This window comes from Herpailurus yagouaroundi, unplaced genomic scaffold, assembly GCF_014898765.1.
Source record: "Herpailurus yagouaroundi ecotype Mexico unplaced genomic scaffold, PumYag 201, whole genome shotgun sequence".
In the NCBI taxonomy this organism is placed as follows: Eukaryota; Metazoa; Chordata; class Mammalia; order Carnivora; family Felidae; genus Herpailurus; species Herpailurus yagouaroundi.
Window position 1 is genome coordinate 7,800,729 of NW_024412432.1, and position 6,525 is coordinate 7,807,253.

The 6,525-nt window shown below is 34.5% G+C and overlaps 1 non-coding gene across 1 annotated transcript; it reads right to left on the reverse strand.

Annotated features, from left to right (window-relative positions):
- Window positions 1–6,186: 6,186 nt before the first annotated feature.
- On the reverse strand, window positions 6,187–6,293 carry LOC121014237 (U6 spliceosomal RNA). Its single transcript, XR_005783123.1, has one exon. It is a non-coding gene; the product is annotated as a U6 spliceosomal RNA (small nuclear RNA).
- Window positions 6,294–6,525: the final 232 nt, after the last annotated feature.

A 6,525-nucleotide genomic window follows, 5' to 3' on the forward strand; every position in this document is an offset into this window, starting at 1 on the left:
CCCAGATTACTGTAGGTTCATAGAAATTTATAAAATGGAATAATGTGATTCCTCCAACTTTTCTTTTTCAAAATTGAGTTAGCTATTTTACTTCCTTTACCACTGTATATAAATTTTAGAATCAGTTTGTCTATATGTATACAAATCCTTCTGGGATTTTGATTGGGATTATGTTCCTTAGCTATATAAATAAATTCGGGTAAAATGAAAATCTTTATTATGTTGAGGTTTCCCATCCATGAACATGGTATGTCACCATTTATTTAGAGCTCTGAATTCTTTCATCAGCACTTTATGGCTTTTGGTGCCACATCTAAGAACTGAATATGTTTTGTTTGTTTTCTAGCTATGTATTTCTTTCTTTAGAGACATTATAAATGTCTATTTTTAAAATTTCAGTTTCCAAAAAAAATTTCAGCTTCCAATTGTATATTGTCAGTATATAGAAATACAAAGAAATTTTTGCGTCTGTATTCACTATGTGTATGATCACTAAACTCATCTTTAGTTTTAGTTTAGTTTAGTTTTGTCTTTTTTGTAGATTCTATTTGATTTTCTACATATAATCATGCTATCTACAAATAGGGACAGTTTTAATGTTTTCTTTCTGATATGTGTACCTTTTAGATATATTTTTTGCCTATTGCAATGGCAGAGCCTTCCAGTATGATGTTAAACAGGGGTATTGAGTAGACATCTTCACCTTCCTCCTAATCTTGCGGGGAAAGCAGTCTTTCACTTTCACAAAATCTTTCACAAGATCATTAAGTGTGATCTTGGCTGTATGTTTTTTATAGATGGCTTTTATGAAGTTGTAGTCCTTTTGTATTCCTAGTTTCTTGAGAGTTTTTCTCCAGAATGAATGTTGAATTATGTCAAATGTTTTTTTCTACATCTGTTGATAGGATCATGTGGATTTTACTCTTATAGAATATTAATGTGGTGGATTACCTTGAGTAATTTTTTCATTTTTAAAAAAATTTTTAAACGTTTATTTATTTTTGAGAGAGGGAGAGAGAGAGAGAGACAGAGACAGAGACAGAGTATGCGCGGGCGAGGGGCAGAGAGAGAGGGAGACACAGAATCCAAAGCAGGCTCCAGGCTCTGAGTTGTCAGTACAGAGCCCACTGCAGAGCTCAAATTCACAAGTCCTGAGATCATGACCTGAGCTGAAGTCGGATGTTCAACCCACTGAGCCACCCAGGTGCCCCAACCTTGAGTGATTTTCAAATATTAAGCCAGTTTTACATTCCTGGGATAAATCCTACTTGATTATAGCCTATTATTATTCTGTGTGTGTGTGTGTGTGTGTGTGTGTGTGTGTGTGTGTGTGTGTATGATGTATTCCTGAATTCAATTTAGTAATTTAGTAATATTTGGTTGAGAAGTTTTTGTATTTATGATAATGAGAGATATTGTTCTACAGAATTCTGTTCTTGAAGTGTTTTGTCCTGTGTAGGTGTCAGGATAATGCTGGACTTAAAAAGATTATTTGGGAAGTTTTTCTGGCTCTTCTATTTTCTGAAAGATACTGTTTAGAATGGGTGTTAATTCTTCTTAAATGTTTAATAGGATCTCCTAGTAGGATAATATGGGATTGCAGATTTCTTTTTTGGGTATTTTAAACTACAAATTTAAATTCTTTAATAGTTAAGGATTCTTATCAACTTCATCTTCAGAGAGTTTTGTTCCCTCACGGTTTTTGAGGAATTTGATTCATCAAATTGTTGAATTGTTGAATTACGTGTGTAGAGTTGTTTGTAGTATTCACTTATTATCCTTTTAAAGCCATCATGGTCTATAGCGACATCTCCTATATCATTCCTTTACTGGTAATTTGTGTTTCTCTCTTTTTAATTTGACTGTATTTCTAGAAGATTATCAATTTTATTATTTTTTTAAAAAACAAGATTTTAGTTTCATTGATTTTCTCTAATATTTTATTTTTGTTTTTAATTGTATTAATATCTGCTGCTAACTTTATTGTTTCTTTTTTGTACTTGATTTGGACTTAATTTACTTTTTTGTGTCTGTTTTCTTAAGGTAAAAGCTTATATTGTTGATTGGAGATCTTTATTCTTTTGTAATATAAGTATTTAATGATATTTAAAAATATCTTCTAAACATTGATTTAGCTTCATTCTAAAAAAACTTTTATGCATTGTATTTTTATTTCTATTCAGTTCAAAAAATTTTTAAAAATTTCCCTTGATACTTCTTCTTTGACTCATAGATTGTTTAGAAGCATTGTTTAACCACCAGTATGGAGACTTTTCTTTTATCTTTCTGCTATTGATTTCATTTAATTCCATTATGATCAGAAAACACATTTTTTTTTTATTTCAGTTATTTGAAATGTATTAATGTTTGTTTTGTGACACATAGTATGATCTATCTTGGTGAATATTCCATGTGTACTTAAAAAGAATTCCCATGTATTCTGCTATTGTCTGGTGGCATTTTTTACATGTCAATTTATAAGCACAATGACAATTTAGAGTATAAATGTCAATTACATATAAGTTGATAATATTATTCAATTCTTATATCCGTACTGGTTTTCTGTTGACTAGTTCTATCCAGTACTAAAAGAGGTGTGTTGACGTCTCCAACTCTAACTGTGGATACTCTATTTCTCTTTTCAGTTCTATCAGTTTTACTTCATGTATTTTGGATTTATATTAGTTTGCTAGTTGCTAGCCACAGACTGAGTGGCTCAAACAACAGAGGGGTATTTTGTCACACTATCTAGGCTAAAAGGCCAAGATTAAGGTATTGGTGTTTTTTTTTTTTTTTCTTTTTGAGGCCTCTCTTCTTGATTTATGAATGGATTTTGGATGTTTTAATCTCTTCTTGTAAAGGCATCATTGTAAAGTCACATTGGATTAGGGTCCATCCCAATGACCTCATTTAACTTTAATTACCTGTTTAAAGACCCTATCTCTAAATACAGCCACATTCGGAGGCACTGTGGGTTAGGACTTCAATGTAGGAATTTTGGGGGTTCTCAACCCATAACGTTCCTCCCTGTGATTCCCCTAAATCCATGTACTTCTCATGTGCAAAATGCATTTAATAGCCCCCAAAGCCTTAACAAATTCCAATATCAACTCCAATTCTAGAAATCTCATTTAAATATCATCTGAATCAAGTATGGGTGAGACTCCAGGTTTGATTCATTATAAGGCAAATTTCCTCTTTGGGTGCACTGGGGTGGGAGCCCTCCCTTCCAGCTTTTTTGGGTATATACACATTTGGGGTTGCTATGCTTTCTTGGTGAATTGACCCCTTATTATGAAAGTCCATTACTGCTCAGAGTTCTCTAATTTCTATGAATGATACTATTTATTTACTAGGTCCTCTTATTTACTAATCCTATGGAAGTATATTCAAACTATACTAGACCAGTTTTTCTCAAAGAGCTGGGCTAAATTAAGACTTTTTAGAAGTCCTGAGCATTGGAAGATTATGGTGCCTCTAATATTTATCTCATATTTATTAAATAATAAAACTATGTAATAAAGTAATATTAGACATTAAAATAGAAAGTGCATGAAAGCTAAAATTAAAACTAGCGTCTTTCTAGAAATGAACACACTTGTCAAAGCTAAACTTTCTCATTTGCAAATTTATCCTAAGTAAATTCTTTGTCTTCCATTAGATAATTAACCACTGCCAATGAGTGTTCCACAGAATGTAGCCAAAATTGTCCTTTGGTTCAATAAATTGGGAAATGCTAAATATAATATTTCCCCAATAGATATTAGGCTATTAATTGTTTTCAGAGGCCCCAAATTAATAAAAACAATTTAAAATTATTGAACTCCATATATTATAATTTGACCACAGAACTATTTTTCACGTAATTCCAAATAATGTCCCATAAAATAAGTTTTCCTCTTTGCAAACTTTGGAAAATACTACAGAAAAACTGCATCATTTTCTAGTTATTATGTGTTGGGAACTATTCTAAAATATTTATGCACTATACCTTATTTATAACATGTCAGATTTGAGGCATCAGTATATACTATAAGGTAAATATTATGATTTTTTTTTTTGGTAGATGAGGAAATTGAGACAGGTCATATAGCTTTCAGTAATAGAGCTAGAATTCAGACATCATTTACTTCTTTTCATAATTTAGCAAGTATAGAGCAGCAGCCCTTCATTTTTTTCTTTCCTGGGAACTGATTCTCCTCTTTTCATCTGTGTTGATTTAAACTTCAGAGCCCCACCTCTTATCTAGTAGACTTCTGCCCGCTGATTCACCAAGTCCTCATTCCTTAATTCCCATGTGGCTCTTACTTTAAACTCATTCTATTTTTCAGATGAGACTGACACTAGAAAACAGCATGGGGTTGTACATTTCATCAGTGGCCTGCCACCGACCTCTCTGAGTCTTTTTAAAACCAGGAGGGCCCTGAAGGGCTAAAGACTGTTGCTATGGTGTTAGATGGCTAGAGGAAGGAAAGAAAAGTAAACAAATAAGGTACATATCAGGAGAGAATGAGATGTTAGGGGGAAGCCATTGATGAGTTGGATATACCCTGTCTTCAGTTCTCAATCTCCAAACTGGGAGAAAAAAATTTGAGAGTATCAGAAAGTAATACTGTTACCCAGAAATCCTGGGCATCTCAAAATATTCAAGGGACTTCCAGCAAGTCTTTTTCAAGGAGTGAGATATAACAGGGTTTGTTGACAACCTTGTAATAGGATTTTCATCATAAAAAGTATAAAGTAAATAAGGATTTGTAAACTGCTGTGTCTATAATATGTGTGTGTGTGTGTGTGTGTGTGTGTGTGTGTGTGTGTGTGTGTAATGTTATTTGGCACCATTTCCTTGGCAAATTCTACAAATAATAAATGTAATTTCTTTAATCAGGACATAATTAAAACCATTGAATGGTGTTCAGCTCCGCTGAAATCAAATGATCCACTAATTCATTCATTATAAAATGCATTGGGTATCTTCTAAGTTATGGCTTCTAGAAGCTTAGTCAGCCACTAAAGGTTTCAAGTGCTTGAATATGTACTTTGGAAGGTTAAAGTCATACCAAAATTTTAGCTACTTTTATATTTCATGCCTGCATCATGTATGCTTTCTGTTAGGGTGACTCTTCAGATAGCTGGCAAAGGTGTTGGTAGTTAAAGAAATGAATGGGGGAATATTAGAAATAAACACAGCTGTTCATATCAGAAAGCAAAACAACCAACAAGCCATATTAAAGAGGTCTGAAAAGGTGCACATGGTGCCTGATTTAGAGCTCTGTGGGCTAAGGTTTCTGAGAGGTTTTTTTCCCTGCAGTCCCTACAATGTACAGAATGCAGTCTTGCTTGATTATTCTTTACATTGTTAATAAACTTGGTTGAGCAAACTCTCATCTGTTCCCTCTGACAAGCTTCCTTGGCTGTTGGGAATGTGTAAGCTTGGGAGCCTCTAGTTTTCCTTCGGGGGTAGGATTGTGAAGGGGAAGGTCAATGCCATAGAGTAAGTGAAATGCCCACAAACCTGGGACCAGGGGATTGACAATCACTTTTAACTGGTCATTACTTTGAAAGAAAGTAGGTATATTTGAGGGTGCCTCTTTAACAGGGAGACACACACACAAGATTATGAGGGTGCTGGTTTGTGCAAATGGAAGGTTAGGGGGAAGAGTTTACCATTGGATCAAGGTGCTGAGACAAAAATCACTTCTTCAAACAAAATCAATGATTTTAGAGTTGTACGGCTGGACACAGGTATGCAGCTTTACTGAGTTGTAATTAACATGCAATAAACAACAAATATTTTAAGTTTTGGCGTGTTTACACCTGTGAAGCCATCACCACAATCAAGATGGTGAACATAGCTACCACTTTCTAAAGTTTCCTCATGCTTCTTTGTCATCTTTTTGTGTGCTTCCACTCATTCTTGTCCCACTCACCCCAATCCCAGGTAGTCACTGGTCTGTTTTCTTCCACACTAGATTAGTTTGCATTTTCTAGATTTTACATCAATTGAATCTTACAGTATGTACTCTTTTGTCTGGCTTCTAATTATCTAAATATTATTTGGGGACTCATCCATGTTGTAGTTCAACAGTTAATTCTTTTTTATTGCTGAGTTGCATTTCAGTGAATGGATATACCAGTTTGGTTATCCACTAACCTATTGATGGACAGGTGTATTTGTATTGATTTTTTTTCAATATGGAATGCTTCACGAATTTGCATGTTATCCTTGTGCAGGGGCCATGCTAATCTTCTCTGTATCATTCCAATTTTAGTATATATGCTGCCAAATGGAGCACTGTATTGGTGTTCTATTGCTGTGTAACAAATGACCCCCAAACTTAGAAACTTAGAAGAGTAAAGTATTATCTCAATTCTTGTGGGTCAGGAATCTGCACACAGCTTGGCTGAGTACCTCTAGCTCTGGGTCTCCCAAGGTGTCAGCCAGGGCTACAGTAGTCTCAAGACTCCACTGGAGGAGGATCTACTTCCAAGCTTGCTCACAGGGCAGGCCAGACGGGCTGGCCTCAG